This window comes from Stomoxys calcitrans, chromosome 1 (genome assembly GCF_963082655.1).
Source record: "Stomoxys calcitrans chromosome 1, idStoCalc2.1, whole genome shotgun sequence".
NCBI lineage: Eukaryota > Metazoa > Arthropoda > Insecta > Diptera > Muscidae > Stomoxys > Stomoxys calcitrans.
Genome location: NC_081552.1, coordinates 229,126,653 through 229,144,687, shown reverse-complemented (window position 1 = coordinate 229,144,687; position 18,035 = coordinate 229,126,653). Strand labels below are relative to the sequence as shown.

The following is an 18,035-nucleotide window of genomic DNA, read 5'->3' as shown; positions in this document are numbered from 1 at the left end:
ACTACTCGCTTATGCCGACGACATTGATATTATGGATCGGTCACCAGAAGTATTAACTGTAAATTTGCAAATTTGCCCAAGAACATTTCATTAAGGAACAAGGGCAAACTTCTCACATATCAACGAGTGCTATTCGGTTCAAGTTTTTAAGCTCAATGATAAGGGGCCGAGTCCGAATGGCATGCCGCAATGCGACATCTCTTTGGGGGAGAAGTTTTTATATACCTACCATACCATTTTTATATCAACCACCGAAGGATGGGGATATATTCATTTTCTCATTCCGTTTGCAACACTTCGAAATATCCATTTCCCACCCTATAAGGTATATATATTCTTGATCAGCGTAAAAATCTAAGACGATCTAGCCATGTCCGTCCGTCTGTCTGTTGAAATCACGCTACAGTCTTTAAAAATAGAGATATTGAACGGAAACTTTGCACAGATTCTTTTTTTGTTCGTAAGCAGGTTAAGCTAGAAAATGGGCTATATTGGACTATATCGTGATATAGCCCCCATATAGACCAATTCGCCGATTTAGGGTCTTAGGCCCATAAAAGACACATTTATTATCCGATTTTGCTGAAATGTAGGACAGTGAGTTGTGTTATGTCCTTTGACATCTTTCTTCAATTTGGCTCAGATCGGTTCAGATTTGGATATAACTGCCATATGGACCGATCTCTCGATTTAAGGTTTTTGCCCTATAAAAGGCGTGTTTATTGTCCGATTTTGCCAAAATTTGGGACGGTGAGTTAAGCTGGGCCCCTCGACTCATCCTAGAATATGGCACAGATCGGTGCAGATTTGGATATAGCTTCCATATAGACCGATGTCTCGATTTAAGGTTTTGGGCCCATAAAAGACGCATATTTATTGTCCGATTTCTCCGAAATTCGGGACAGTGAATTGTGATAGGTCCTTCAACATTCTTCTCCAATTTTGCTCATGTCGGTCAAGACTTGGCTATAGCTGCCATTTAGACCTATCTCTCGATTTAAGGTTTTGGGCCCATAAGAGGCGCATCTATCGTCCGACGTCGCCAAAATTTGGGACAGTGAGTTGTGTTAGGCTCTTCGATAACTTTCTTCAATTTGGCCCAGATCGGTACAGATTTGGATATAGGTGCCATATAGACCGATTTCTCGATTTAAGGTTTTGGGTCGATAAGGCCGCATTTATTGTCCGATTTCGCTGAAATTTGGGACAAGGTGTTAGGTTAGGCCCCTCGATATCTTTCTGCAATATGGCACGGATCGGTTCAGATTTGGATATAGGTGCCATATAGACCAATCTCTCCATTTAAGGTTTTGGGCCCATAAAAGGCGCATTTATTGTCCGATGTCGCCGAAATTTGGGACAGTGAGTTAAGCTAGGCCCCTCGACATATTCCTGGAATATGGCACAGATAGGTCCAGATTTGAATATATCTGCCATATAGACCGATCTCTCGATTTAAAGTCTTGGGCCCATAAAAGGCGCATTTATTGTCCGGTTTCGCCGAAATTTGGGACAGTGAGTTGCGTTAGGCCCTTCAACATTCTTCTTCAATTTGCCATATAGACCTATCTCTCGATTTAAGGTCTTGGGCCCATAAAAGGCGCATTTATTGTCCGATTTTGCCAAAATTTGGGACAGTGAGTTGTGGTAGGCTTTTCGACATATTCCTTCAATTTGGCCCAGATCGGTACAGATTTCGATATAGCTGCCATATAGACCGATCTCTCGATATAAGGTTTTGGGCCCATAAAAGGCGCATTTATTGTCCGATGTAGCCGAAATTTGGGACAGTGAGTTGTGTTAGGCCCTTCGACATCCCTCTTCTATATGGACAAGATCGGTCCAGATTTGGATATAGCTGACATATAGACCGATTTCTCTCGATTTAAAGTCTTGGCCCCATAAAAGGCACATTTATAATCCGATTTTACTGAAATTTGACACAGTGACTTATGTTCGGCTTTTCGACATTTGTGTCGTATATGGTTCCGATCGGTCTATATTTGTATATGGCTACCAAAAAGATCAATATTTTGTTCTACAAAATTGAACAATGACTTGTACTTATTAGACCGCTCAATTTCCCCGCCGAATTTGGTCCAAATCGGATCATATTTAGATATAGCTGCTATGGGGGCATAAATTGTGCATTTTCACCCGAAAGGTGGTTTACCTATATACTTGGGGTGGTGTGTATCCAAAGTTCGGCCCGGCCGAGCTTAACGCCTTTTAACTTGTTTCAAATGACATCATCATAAATGTTGCCAGCATTAGGAGGAGATAACCAACGCTGAACTTGTTTTCTGATGTTCTCGCCAGGATTCGAACCCAGGCGTTCAGCGTTATAGGCGGACATGATAACCACTGCGCTACGGTGGCATCCAAGCTTGTAGCCTTTGAAAGACTCGAAAGAGAATCAGTGAAAGTGGGTCTGACAGTATATGGAGATAAGACAAAAATGGATGGTATTAACTCCCAAAACGCCTTGTACATCCTAGCAGATAAAGAAAATGGAGAAAATTGTGAACCACAACTTTGAGAGAGTCAGCAACTTTATCTACCTAGGCACCGACGTAATCGAAATGAATGACATCAGTTTTGAGATAAAGTAAAGAATAATACTGGTAAACAGATGCTACTTTGGAGTAAACAGTTTGGAAACAAGGCCACATCTCGACAGACGAAGATTACACTGTACAAGACGCTGATACTACCTGGATTGTTATATGGTTCTGAAGCATGGGTTCTTGTGAAAGCAGACGAGGCAGTACTTGGATTGTTTTAGAGAAAGATTATTCGAAAAATTTATGGACCAGTTTGCATTGATGGAGAGTATCGGGGGCGTATGAACCACGAACTTTGTGACGACGTTAGCATAGTTAAACGTATCAAAATACAACGGTTGCGTTGGCTAGGTCATGTTGTCAGAATGAATGAAGAAACTCCAGCGAAGAAGTCTTTTGAAGGTGATCACTATGGTACACGCAAACCGGGACGGCCAAAAACCCGGTAGAAAATCAGGTGGGAGACACCTTGAAACTTGGTGTCAGAGATTTTAGAAGGAGGGCAGATGATCAGATCAGCAGATGGAGGCCAACGTAGTGCGGAGGTTAGCATGTCCGCCTATGTCACTGAACGCCTGGGTTCGTATCCTGGCGAGACCATCAGAAAAAATTTTCAGCGGTGGTTTTCCCCACCTAATGCTGGCAACATTTGTGCGGTACTATGTCATGTAGAACTTCTCTCCAAAGAGGTATCGCACTGCGGCACGCCGTTCGAACTCGGTTATAAAAAGGAGGCCCCTTATCATTGAACTTAAACTTGAATCGGACTGCACTCATGAATATATGAAAAGTTTGCCCCTTTTCCTTATTGCAATGTTCATGGGCAAAATTTGCATTTTTGCGCAGATGATCAAGGCACTTGGAGCGCAATTCGACGTTCGGCTAATGTGACAAATGTTCTGTCATCTTATATAAAGGGTGATTTTTTTGAGGTTACCTCAAACCTCAAAAAAATCACCCTTTATATAAAAATCAATTTGTGTTTGTTTGTAGGTTTGTTTGTATGTTTGTGTGTTCCTTATAGACTCAGAAACGGCTGAACCGATTTTCTTGAAATTTTCACAGATGGTGCATAATGACCCCGTGGTGAAAATACTGTACTACATTTTTGATATTTGAAGGGGGGCGGACTCTCCCCCTTACCCTAATTGTCAGAAACGCCAGATCTCGGAGATGGGTGGTGCGATTTAAGCGAAATTTTGTGTGCTCTCATATAGTACCCTAAAAATAAAAATTTGGTATCCAAATTTCGGATGGGGTACCTAGGGGGGCTGCCCCACCCTAAAACCCACCAAACATATATTTAGAACAATCACGACAATGTGGGATTCAAATGAAAGGTATTTAGGATAAGAAAACGTATCTGATATCCAATTGTCGGACCAAGTGCTAGAGGGACCACCCTAAGCCCCAAAACAACCCTAAATCGGACATATTTAACAACCATGGCAATATGGGACTCAAATGAAAGGTATTTGCGAATAGAATACGAATCTTATAACCAAATGTGGGACCACGTTTCGGGGGGTCCACCCCTTTCCCAAAACACACCCCAAACAGGACTTATCTACTGACCATGGCAATATGGGGACCGATATCCAGATGTGGGACCAAGTGTTTGGCGGCCGCCCATCCCCGAGAACATCTCCCAAAGAGGACAAATTTACGACCATAGCAATATGGGGCTCAAATGAAAGGTTTTTGGGAGTTAAGCACAAATTTGATATCAATATTCGGGAAAAGTGTCTATGCGGCCACGCCACCCCCACAACACCACCCAAATTGTAAGTATTTTCTGACTATTGCAATATGAGGCTCAAATAAGAGGGTTTTTAGAGTTGAACACGAATCCGATATATATTTTCAAGGCCAACTCACTGAGTGGCCGCCCATCCCCCAAAACACCCCCAAGCCGACCACGGAAATATGGGGTTCAAATGAAAGGTATTTGGGAGTAGACCACGTGTCTGATATCAACATTAGGGACCAACTGTCTAGGCGACGTCCCACCACCATAACAACCCCCAAATAGGACGTATAAGACAATTTGGGTCTTAAAGAGAGTGGAACTAAATATTTAAAGTTTTTAGGGCCAATACCCCAAACCGGACATATTTGCTGACTTTTGCAATAAGGAGTTTAAATGAGATTACAAAACGAGTTTGATATCCAATTTTGAGGCTAATGGCAAGATGGGGTTCATATAAATCATATATAGATATATGAGAATAGAGCACGTTGCTGATATATTTTGCGGGCTTAGTGTTTGGGATACCACCCCAATTCCCAAAACAACCCTAAATCGGGCATATATACCGACCATGTCAATGTGGAGCTTAAATGAAAGGTATTAGGGGGTAGAGCAAGAATTGATCCTCACTTTTGGGACCAATTTTCTGGGGGTCTACCCCTTTTCCAAAATACCGCAAAAACAGCAAATTTTTACTGACCATCGCAATATGGGGCTCAAATAAAGGTATTTGGGAGTAGAATACGAATTTGATATCCAAATGTATGACCATGTATTTAGGGCATCACCCTTTCCCAAAACACCCCCACAGAGAAAAAATTTTTCGACCATGCCAATATGTGGCTCAAATGAAAGGTATTTGAGATTAGAAAACAAATTTGATAACCTATTTTGGGACCATGTGATTGGGAGATGCCTCATCCTGTAAACTCCTCTTAAACCAATGGCAATATGGGGTTTAAATAAATGGTATTTGAGGGAAGAGCACGATGTCTGGGGGACCACCTCACCCCCAAAAACACCCCTAAATGAGATATCATGAGAATATCGGGCTGAATAAAGTATTTTATGAATGGAGTACACCTTACATCCAAACTTAAATTCGTAGATCCATAAATATATGGGATTCAGACTGTTAGTCAAGCGATATACTATTTTCGTAGCATGGTATTCACAAAAGCTCTTTAGTTGTCGAAAATAAATATTCCAAGAAAACTTTTGTTCCGTATAAAGTAAAAGAAGCAGTTGCTAAAAGTAAGTAAGCTACCATATAAACCGATAATTTGATTTGACTTATTGAGCCTCTAGAGGGCGCAATATCAGAAGATATTCCGCCCTCTAGAGGGTGAAATTTTCAACGTGGTATTTTTTATAACTTCTAATAGGCATGATAAATAGGGTCCATATCTTCATGTATCTCCTCGATATTTGAAAAAACCATTCAAAGCATGTTTCGTGCGGATTTTTTAAAAGAAAGTAAATGCATTTTTAATAAAACTTAGAATGAGCTTTAATCAAATATACTTTTTTTACACTTTTTTCTAAAGCAAGCTAAAAGTAACAGCTGATAACTGACAGAAGAAAGAATGCAATTACAGAGTCACAAGCTGTGAAAAAATTTGTCAACGCCGACTATATGAAAAATCCGCAATTACTTTTTGGGCCACCCAATATATACATTTTAACTTGTTCATACTAATTTTATGGTATAAATTAAAAACACATAAAAATTTGGATATTTTGCACATTTTGTCTTCTCAGCAAACTGCCGTTTTCCTTAAAACATTTCAATTTGGCACACAAAATTCCCCAAAGCATACTAAGCCCAAACACTTTAAACACAATAAAGGATAATACAAATGTTGAATAAATTATTTTGCAACTGTTCCGCATGTGAATTGCAAGTGACAGCGTAGCTCTTTGTATGTGGCATACAAAAAAGGCAGTATATAGCATCGCATGCCATTTTACACTAAATGTGCCTCGAACAAAACTCTCTTATTGTTGTATTGTTTTACTGATTAGTTCACTTACTTACCACTTATGTGGCTATTTTAAGCCAATGAGGAATTTTGAAAGTAGAACACTTTTTTTCGTTTAATTTTCTAATGTGTTAAACAACTTGAGGGATTTATTTTAAAGCAAATTGTTTAAGAGCACACAATCTCACTAATAGACGTAGATGCATAGAATCTTAAAAGAAACGTCCTTAACCACAATGCAAAACAAGGAAAACAACAAACTGGAACTGTTTACAACTGAAGCTGGAACATTTGGATCTTAGCTTTTTATAGGGCAACATGTCGACATGCCAGAGTTCATGTGTTTAATAAACAACAAAACAGCTTTGCTACATATCCTCCTACGTGTTTGCCAGTGCACAATGGGATAGAATTTGCATTTCGATTCAATGGAGAAAAAGAAAAATTTTTAGAAATTTTATTACTTTCGAATATTTTCTCTATTGCAAATTTGAACCCATGAACATTCCATTAAAGAACAGGGGCCAACTTCTCACATATCGATGATTGCTGTCCCATTCAAGTTTTTAGCTCAATGATAAGGGGCCTCCTTTTTTTTTACCACCACGCGAAAAATAAGTTTCTTGCTTACTACCATATATTGGGTTGCCCAAAAAGTAATTGCGGATTTTTCATATAGTCGGCGTTGACAAATTTTTTCACAGCTTGTGACTCTGTAAATGAATTCTTCCTTCTGTCAGTTATCAGCTGTTACTTTTAGCTTGCTTTAGAAAAAAAGTGTAAAAAAAGTATATTTGATTAAATTTCATTCTAAGTTTTATTAAAAATGCAAAAAAAAATGCAAAATGCATTTACCTTCTTTTAAAAAATCTGCAATTACTTTTTGAGCAACCCAATATATCTCTCCAGTACAATTTGTTTATCTACTACCAAATACCTTGTATTGAACCCCATATAGCCACGATTGACAAATATCCAAATTTTGGGGAGGGGTTTTGAGGGGTAGGCAACCTTCATTCGCTTGAATCTCATTTTTTGTACCATATTCGTAATCTTATCCCGAATATATTTTATTTGAGTGTCACATTATCAAGATCGTCTATATGTCCACTTAGGACGGTTTTGGTTTTGGGGGCGGCACCCTTGATGATTGCACCCAATTTTCAATATTCGATAATCATGTTCGTGCTTTACTATAGAATACCTTTCATTGCAGTCCCATATTTTCCCGATAATTCCACTTTGATTATGAGCGGTACTTTTGGGGAGCGATTTTGGGCTTGGGGTGGCGCCCTAGATACTTCGATTAAATGTTTGACATCATATTCGTATTTTACTCCCGAAAACTTTTCATTGGAGTCCTATATTGTACCGATCTTTTGGGACGGTTTTGGGCTTGGAACGGCTCCCTAGATACTTGGCTCCAATGTTTAAAACCATATTCATACTCTATTCCCGAATACCTTTCATTGGAGTCCTATATTGTACCGATCGTTTCACTTTTTATTTTGGGCGGTACTCTTGGGGCGACGCCCTAGGTATTTGAATCGAATTTTCGCATATTCGCATTCTACTCCCGAAAACCTTTCATTTGAGTCCCATATCGTTTCGATTGGCCCACTTTTGATTTTGGGCGCTACTTTTGGGACGGCCTCCTAGGTACTTGGACGCAATTTTAAATATTTTATTCATACACCAATTGCGGCCGATACGGGACAAATATGAACACCATATAGGCTGGAACTTTGAGCTCCGACTTGTGTGGTGCCCATCGTTATCGCGGGAAGCTTAGCTTAATGCTACCGGGCACGTCCACAGGTTGCGGATGGTGGAAAGCTCCGTTTTTATGCGGAGTAGCTGCAAATGCGGCCGCGGGCAGTCAGCGATTTTCAAGAGGAGAGTCTCAGTGAGGAGTCAGCAGGCACTGGCTCGTAATTTAATACTACGTGCCAATGATACTCGAGATGACAAGGCGAGTTATTGGCGCCTTTAAATAACCAATGGCCAACATCAGCGTCTGTTCCCAGGTTAGGGGCGGCTGGCGGCGATCGTCAGATCTTGGAGCAAGCGGCTCGCCACAACGAGGGATATATGGGCAATCCCACAAAACCCATGCGGTTAGGGCGCTGGGCGAGTAACAAAGACGAGCAGACCAAGGATATTTTCTACGAGCGCCTAGAGAGATAATATGATCGCTGCCCCGCCCATGATATTAAAATCGTTCTGGGAGATTTTAATGCGAAGATATGGAGGAAGACATTTTTGGTCCAACAGTCGGAAAGTTTAGCCTCCACGAGATAACGTCCAGTAATGGGTTGAGGCTGATAGATTTCGCCGCGGCAAAAAACATGGTAGTTCGTAGCACCAGATTTCAACATAAAAATATCCACAAAGCCACATGGCTGTCACCCGATCAAAACACGAGGAACCAAATTGTTCACGTTGTGATAGATGGAAGGCATTCATCCAGCGTGTTAGATGTACGATCGATCCGTGCAGCGAATATAGATTTGGATCATTACCTTGTTGCAGCAAAGGTTCGCACCCGTTTGAACATGGCGAGGAAAGTACGATCCGACACTGCACGGAAGCTGGACATTGAAAAGCTGCAAACACAACAAATGGCAGAGGCATACTTCACTCGACTGACCCAACTGCTTGATGAAAGCACTCCTTGTTCCGATGATATATTGGCGCAGTGGCAAACTATTGCCCACTCCATGGAAAATGCCGCGAAATCCTTACTTGGGTACCGGAAGCCTCCTCCAAGAAACCCATGAAGTCAGGAAATTCTACCAAAGAATTAAACATCAAACCGATGGCTTTGGTGCAGGCACATCCTCCTGCAGAGACAAAGAAGGAAATCTGGTGACTGACACAGATAACATCCTGAGGATATGGAAAGAACATTTTACCCAACTGCTAGTGTCCGATGTTGGCGGCGAAGAGGATACCGCAGAACCAATCCCTGATGATGGTATAGAATGTTTACCTCCCAGTCAGAATGAGGTACAGGTAGCAGTGACCCGAATAAAGAACAACAAGGCAGCAGGAGCCGATGGGTTACCCGCTGAACTATTTAAGACCGGAGGCGACACGCTGATAAGCCGATATCGTTGTGACGGCTCACCAAATCAACAGCAGGACGATTAAAGGGAAAGCATTCGATGGCGTCGCCACACAATTTTGCGTCAAATCGTATACTCGTTGTGATCTGCTTGGATTTTTGACTTATTTCAAGAACAATTCTAATGCTTAGCCACGATTTTTCCCTGTTTGCAATATTTTCAAAAAATCAAAGTTAGTGCTTTTTTATTGTTTTCAAAAAAAATTTATTCTTTTATTAGCCTTTTTAAAATTTTTTTTTACACTTTTTCTGTTAATTATTTGCATAACTCCACCTGACCCCCCCTTTTGCTATTGGTCTATTTCGCCCCAATGTGCAATGTCAAAGAAATGGCAAAACACATGGACCACATCACACCACTTCTGTTTTGCGCATGTCCTTTAAAGACAGCATAAAAAAATATTTCCCTGTAAACGTTTGCATGACAAAGAAGAAAATCGCAGAGAATTTCAAATATCCTTTAAAATTTTGTATGAATTTATATTGAGGTAATGATTGTCCCATTGCATTGCCCTCCTGCCCAAAGGGAAAACATTATAATGAAAGAGTTGTGGGATTACATAAAAGCACCTCTCCCATTTTGATTCTGGGCCATAATTTGTGTTTATCTGGAAATTTCCACCTTTGTGAATGTGAATGAATGCTTGCTATGTGATAAATATTAATATATTATTGGCGACATTGTGTTTTCTTGATGTTACTTAGAAAATGTTTATCTCATGCTATGGGCAATCTCCTTCGTGTCCCACAGTGGGCAGTTGGTTTAAATTTTAAGAGATAATTTTGTCGAAATAAAGAAGAAAAAACTTTAATTTTCTCAAATATTTATGTCAAAAATGGATTTTCATATAAATACTAGCTGACCCGGGCCCGCTCCACTGCCACCATTGTTTTAGGGGAGTTTACACGATGAGGCGTCCCGCAAACACATGACCCCAATATATTGAAGGTCATCAAATTCGTTTTCTAATCTCAAATACCTTTCATTTGAGTCACATATTGGCATGGTCAGTAAAAAATTTCTCTTTGTGGGGTATTTTGGGAAAGGGGTAAACCCCCAGAAAATTGGTCCCGAAAGTGGGTATCAATTCTTGCTCTACCCCCAATTCCTTTTATTTAAGCCACACATTGACATGATCGGTAAATATGCCCGATTTAGGGTTGTTTTGGGGAGTGGGGTGGTCCCACAATCACTAAGTCCTGAATATATATCAGCAACGTGTTCTATTCTCTTATAACTATATATCCTTTATTTGAACCCCATATTGCCATTGGCCTCAAAATTGGATATTAAATTCTCCTTATTGCAAAAGTCAGCAAATATGTTCGGTTTGTGATATTGGCCCTGAAAACTTTAAAGTTCCACTCTTTTTAAGACCCAAATTGTCTTGGTGAGCAAATTCGTGCTATTTGGGGGTTTTTATTGTGGTAGGACGACCCCTAGACAATTGGTCCCTAATATTTATATCAGATACGTGGTCCACTCCCAAATACCTTTTATTTGAGCCCCATATTTCCATAGTCGGCTTACATGACAGGCTTGGGGGGTGTTTTGGGGGATGGGCGGCCACTCAGTGAGTTGGCCTTGAAAATATATATCGGATTCGTGTTCTACTCTAAAAACCCTTTTATTTGAGCCTCATATTGCAATAGTCAGCAAATGGCCCCTTGGGGGGATGTTTTTGAGAGAGGCGGCCCCCTAAACATTTGGTCCCATATTTGGATATCAGATTCCAGTTCTACACTTAAACACCCTTTATTTAAGCCCCATATTCCTATGGTCAGTAAATAAGTTCTGTTTGGGAAAAGGGTGGACCCCCCGGAACGTGGTCCCACATTTGGTTAGAAGATTCGTATTCTATTCGCAAATACCTTTCAGTTGAGTCCCATATTGCCATGGTTGTTAAATATGTCCGATTTAGGGGTGTTTTGGGGGTTGGGGTGGTCCTCCTAGCACACGGTCCGACATTTGGATATCAGAAAGATTTTCTTATCCTAAATACCTTTCATTTGAGTCCCATATTGTCGTGATTGGTCTAAATATATATTTGGTAGGGTTTAGGGTGGGGCGGCCCCCCTAGGTACCCCATCCAAAATTTTTATTTTTAGGGTACTATATGAGAGCGCAGAAAATTTCGCTTAAATCGCACCACCTATCTTCGAGATCTGGCGTTGCTGAAAATTAGGGTAAGGGGGGAGGGTCCGCCCCCCCCCCCCCCCCCTTCAGATATCGAAAAGTGTAGTACCCTATTTTTATCACGCACCATTTGTGAAAATTTCAAGAAAATCAGTTCAGCGGTTTCTGAGTCTATAAGGAACACACAAACAAACAAACACAAATTGGTTTTTATATAAAAGATTCTTCGTAATCTGAAGGCCACCGTAGTGCGGAGGTTAACATTACCGCCTATGAGGTCATGGCATGACCTAGTCGGCTACATAGAGGGTTCCCTCGCTGTCAAGGAATATACAATGGTAGGGTGCTTTCAATAATGTAAAACCGACGTCTATCATGAAGGAGTTGGAGTTTCTAGGCATCAACTCTTACTAAAAGATGCTGATGACGTGGCAATTGCGGTTAGGGGAAAGTTTCCCAGCACTCTAACGAATATACTTCAGGAAGCTCTACGTGCAACAGCATAGTGGGCTACCGAAAGTGGTCTGGGTAAAAATTCGTGCATGGCAGCAGTAGTTCTGTTCAGCAGGAGATACAAGTTGCCTACAGTGGAACAACCTGCCTCCTTGGGTGGAGAGAATGTTCCATTTACAGAAAGCGCATAATACCTGGGTGTTTTGCTGGACAGGAAATTGAACTTCAAATCCAACATTTTGGAAAGGGCAAGATAAGCATCTCTTGCCCTATACACCTGCAAGAGAGCCATTGGCAAAAGTTGGGGATTTAGACTGCGTGTCATGCATTGGGCACATATTGCAGTTGTCAGACCTATTATGCTATATGGTGTTATGGTCTGGTGGACGGCGCTTCAAAAATCCACCTATTGTGCAATGCTCAAACGGATCCAAAGGATGGCTTGACATCATCTAAAGCACCGAATTTAATTTAATTTAATCTTATGCCTCTGGACATTGTGGCTAGACAAGTGGCGGCGACCACTGCCGTAAGATTAAGGGAGCTTTCTCATTGGTCATGTGACGGCTAAGGACACTGTGTTATCCTCGATACAATATTCGATGTTCCAGGCAGTGTGGATTACACCCTACCTAAATCACTTTTTGATACAAATTAATGTGCCACTATTCCAGACAGAGCTGATTGGAACTACGATATCCCTGGTAACAGAAGTTACATTGACTTCTATGCGGATGGTTCCAAACTAAACGAGCAGGTGGGCTTTGGGGTGTACTCTAAAGATCAAGAACTGGTCATATCGAAAAGGTTACCCGACCACTTCATCGTAGAGATCCTTGCAATTAAGGAAGTGCTGGAATGGCTTAGAATTACGACGATTAACATAAACATCTTCTCAGACAGCCAGGCAGTCATTAAATCCCTGGAGAACGTATTTCTGAACACAATAACCGCCCTCGACTATCGCAGATCTCTCAACGAGATGGCTGAACAGTTCAAAATTCACCTGTTCTGAGTGCCGGGCCATAGAGATATCTCAGGAAATTGTAAAGCAGACGAGCTTGCGAGACTAGCAACTACCTTACACACTGCAGGGATACTGGAATCTGTGGGTATGCCTCTAGCGACATGTAAGCAAAGTTTTCAGGACCAGCGAATGATAAATGGTCCCAAAGAGGGGGCTGTCAGCATTCCAAAACTATGTGGCCTAATCTATACTTGAAGAGGTCCACTGCTTTGCTGTCATTGGCTAGAACAGACGTCTCAGTCAATGTGTCCGTCATGACAGGTCACTGCCTAATCGGAAAACATGCTGACAGACTGAAGATTGCCAGCAACGACTTTTGCAAAATCTGTAGGGACATCGAAGAAGAAGAGACTATAGAACATCTGCTGTGTGTATGTCCCGCACTAGCAGTTAGGATGAGTTCCACTTTAGGTTCTCATTTCTTTCCAAGCTGCCATCAGCACAGTCTTGGATTGACGGAACCCTAGTATTGCCAACTAGAAGATCATGTTACACGGATGGATCAAAGCTAAAGGACAGAGTGGGCCTGGGGGTTTAGATTGAGAAACCAGGGACTAAGATCTGTTTTCGATTGCCTGGCCATAATATGGTCCTGTAGGCGGAGATTCGGGCGAACAGGGAATGCATGAAGTGGTGTGGTGGGAAAATCCGCCTCGTTTGGATGCCGGGCCATAACGGAGTAAGGGGAAATGAAAGGGCAGACGATTTGGCGGTGAAGGCCAGAGGACTGCCGTCAATAAACTTGGTTAACCCGAAGCCTTTCGGGTCGACGCAGTCCGAGTTAAGAGAGTGGGCGACGAATGCGCATGCAACATTGTGGAACAGCGAAACGGTCGGTAGGATGGCGAACATGGGGGGGATCTAGATTGTGCGAAGACGAGGCTATTACTGAAAGGAAGCAAAAAGGGGGTCAGTATAGCTATTGGTATCATAACGGAACACATAGGACTATGAGCTCACTTATGTAAAGTCGGTGCGGCAAGTGATAGCATGTGTAGGGCATGTGGGAAAGATGATGAGACGTTGGAGCATTTCCATTGTCATTGCCCGGCTTTCACGTGCAACAGATACCAGCACTTAGGGGGGAACACAATATCAGACATGAACCAACTTAGGGGAGTGGTTTGCTTTTACTTTTAATGGCTATGACAGAATATTTGTTCCACTAGCCGAACGTAGAATAGCGTTCCAAGCGCCTCGATCTTCTGCGCTCATTCTAAAATCTCTGACACCAAGTTTCGAGGTGTCTCCCACAACTTGATCTTTCCATTGGGCTTTTGATCGGGCGAGTGGTATTGAAAACAATTAAGGATTTTATAAGTAACACGGAATTAAGAGCGCACAACAAGCCGATTACTGGCTTTGGTGTATGTCCATAGGGGCATGGGGCGGATTAATATCTGCACCCTATTTTCAACCTAACCTAACCTAACTCTGTTATAGTCGTCATACAGCTCGCAGTTTATACGACGCCTATATTCTCCATTAACTGGTCCATATATTTTACGAAGTATCTTTTTCTCAAACACTCCAAGAACTACCTCGTTTGCTTTCACAAGTACCCATGTCTCAGAACCATATAACAACACGGGTAGTATCAGTGTCTTGTATAGTGTAATCTTCGTCTATCGAATGGTGGACTTGTTTCTAAACTGCTTACTTAGTTCAAAGTAGCATCTGTTAGCCAGTATTATTCTTCGCTTTATCTCAAAACTAATGTCATTCGTTTCGCTTACGGCGGTGCCGAGGTAGATAAAGTTGCTTACTATCTCCAAGTTGTGGTTCCCAACTTTCTCTATTTTCTTTATCTGTTTGGTTGTACAATGCATTTTTTCTTATCCCCATTCAATACCAAACGAAGTTTCAGGCAAGGAGATCTCTTTAATATCCTGTTGGAGAAGATTATACGAGATGCAAATGTGAATAGATATGACACAGTAATCACAAGAGAACACATGCTACTCGCCTATGCCGACGACATTGACATCATAGGTCGGTCACCGGAAGTAGTAACTGCTGCCTTTGAAAGAATCGAAAGAGAGTCAGTGAAAATGGGTCTGGCAGTCTGGACGGTCACCGGAAGTAGTAACTGCTGCCTTTGAAAGAATCGAAAGAGAGTCAGTGAAAATACTGCCAGACCCATTTTCACTGACTCTCTTTCGATTCTTTCAAAGGCAGCAGTTACTACTTCCGGTGACCGTCCAGACTGCCAGACCCATTTTCACTGACTCTCTTTCGATTCTTTCAAAGGCAGCAGTTACTACTTCCGGTGACCGACCTATGATGTCAATGTCGTCGGCATAGGCGAGTAGCATGTGTTCTCTTGTGATTACTGTGCCATATCTATTCACATTTGCATCTCGTATAATCTTCTCATACGATAGGCTATCTCCTTGTCTGAAACTTCGTTTGGTATTGAAGGGTCGGAGAGATTCTTTCCTATTCTTACTGCGGAAGGGGTATCAGCAAGTGTCATCCTGCAGAGTCCTATTAATTTTGCAGGGATACCAAACCCAACCTTTTGAACGTAAAGGAGTATCGATGGCGGCTTTCTTGTCAGCAAAGAGATGGTAGGTGTTAATTGGTCCTTCTCGGGTCTCTTGCAGGATTTGTCGCAGTGTGCATATCTGGTCCAGGGTGGATTTATCAGCTCTAAAGCCGCATTGATAGGGCCTAATTATTTCATTCACTTTAGACTTCCACACAGTACTCTCGATAGTATCTTGTATGCGAAGGGGAGGAGACTTATGCCTCTGTAGTTGTTACATTCGGTCTGGTCTCCTTTATTGAGTACGGGACATGGTATGCTGAGATTCCAGTCATCGGGTATGCGTTCTTCTAGCCAGATTGCGCAGATCAGCTGATCCATACGCCTTATCAGCGTGTCTCTTCCGATTTTAAATAGTTCAGTGGGTAACCCGTCGGCTCCTGCTGCCTTTTTGTTCTTTAGTCGGGTCACTGCTACTTGGACCTCATTCTGACTAGAGGGTAAACATTCTATACCATCATCATCGATTGGTTCTGCGGTATCCTCTTCGCCGCCAACGTCGGACACTAGCAGTTGGATAAAATGTTCTTTCCATCCTCTTTTCTAATCTAATCTAATTGGACGCCTCAATCTAGTTTTGTAACAACCTATGCCTCTATTTTAGATGCCTTTTAGAAGCTGAGCTACCAACCAAGGCTTTCAGTTGGCTTTACCAGACAAAAAATCGTCTAAATCTGAAACTAGGGAGCTGTTCGGTAATTTCGAAAAATAAATCGCTTACGGCATCAATAAAACACTTCAGCTTAGAAACACATCGCCCACTGTTTCATGCAGTATTATTAAAGGAAAATATTTTCAAAAACATTGCCTAGAACTTGTATCACTTTTTTCCTTCTTCTGCCATAAACAACTTAATTTATTCAAAACGTGTTTAGTTATTCCATTTGCATATACTCGCAAAGATATTCATATTAACACATACCTTTGACACATACCTATAAAGTGCTTGATAATAATAATATGCTATTTTTAAGCATTTTTAGCTTTGACTGTCAATTTCCTTAAAGTTCATGCGTTTGTGATGGCTAAGGATATTTGGTGTCTAGACGTGTTTTTGTGTTGGATGTATTTGTTTTTATTTGGGTATAAGTTTTTTAAGTTATATTAAATTGTAAATTTCGCTTTGTAAAAACAGGAATTGGATCAACTTCTTCTTGAGCCTTTAGTAATTTACTTCAATTTGAATTTTTGAAAGCTCTCATATGTACTCATCTCAGCCGAACCGGGCCCGCTTCGCTGCGCTTTCCTTAACTCTCTAATATCTTTTTAGTGTGGGGACACTTCGCCCTGAATGCGGATATCGAATTCGTGCCATTGTAGTCTGGAGGCCATCTTAGCGCAGAGGTTAGCATGTTCGCCTATGACGCTGAGCGCCTGGGTTCGAATCCTGGAGAGACCATCAGAAAAAATTTTTAGCGGTGGTTTTCCCCTCCTAATGCTGGCAACATTTGTGAGGTACTATGCCGTGTAAAAACTTCTCTCCAAAGAGGTGTCGCACTGCGGCACACCGTTCGGACTCGGCTATAAGAAGGAGGCCGGCACTTTGAACTGAAAATATATATCAAATTCGTTCTATATTCCCAACGATTTTAGTTGATTTTAGGGGGTGCTTTAGGGCGTACCTCAAAACTCTTGACTCCAAAATTGGATTGGATGGGGCGGTCACCGACACTTTGCACCGAAAATAGATATCAAATTCGTTCTTTATTCCCAACGAAAATTAAGTTGAGTTTGGGGGGTGCTTTAGGGCGCACCCCAAAACTCTTGGCTCCAAAATTGGATATCAAATTCGTTTTCTACTTTCAAATACCTTTGAATTGAGTCCCATAAAATAATCCATTTGACGTATCTTGAGGAGGAAAAGCGCCACCTAGACTTCAACGCAAATTTTAATTTCATATTCGTAATCTACTCCCAAATACCTTTCATTTGAGTCCCATATAACCCATTTGGGGGTATTTGGGAGTGGGCGACCTCCCATTACTTGGACCCAATGTTTCATGCCATATTTGTAATCTACTGCTTAATACTTTTCATTTGAGTCCCATATTGACCCCCTGTACTTCGATCTGATTTTGCATGACAGGTTCTCAAAGAAATGAGAACCTAAAGTGGAACTCCTACTGACTCACACACAACAGGTGTTCTACAGTCTCGTTTTCTTCGATGTCCTCACAGCTTCTGCAAAAGTCGTTACTGGCAACCTTTAGTCTGTCAGCATGCCTTCCGATTAGACTGTGACCTGCCATGACAGACACAATGACTGAGTCTCTAGCCAGTGACGGCAAAGCGATAGTCCTCTTCAAGATTTGGCTACATAATTTGGAATGCTGCCAGCCCCCTCTTTGTGACCATCTATCATTCGTTGTCTTTCGGGTCTGGTCCTGAAAACTTAGCTTACATACCCACATATTCCAGTGTCCCTGGAATGTGTAAGGTAGTTCCTA

The 18,035-nt window shown here is 41.6% G+C and overlaps 1 protein-coding gene and 1 long non-coding RNA gene across 2 annotated transcripts in view; one reads left to right on the top strand and one right to left on the bottom strand.

Annotated features, from left to right (window-relative positions):
• The window catches only part of LOC106092440 (vitamin K-dependent gamma-carboxylase), a 36,912-nt gene extending 30,289 nt beyond the window's left edge, over positions 1-6,623 (bottom strand). The window contains exon 1 of the mRNA XM_059362454.1: positions 6,353-6,623. The gene's annotated coding sequence lies outside the window, so the exon portion shown is untranslated. The remainder of the gene's footprint in view (positions 1-6,352) is intronic.
• LOC131995006 (uncharacterized) overlaps positions 1-18,035 on the top strand; it is a 58,890-nt gene that overhangs the window by 29,733 nt on the left and 11,122 nt on the right. The window lies entirely within an intron of this gene.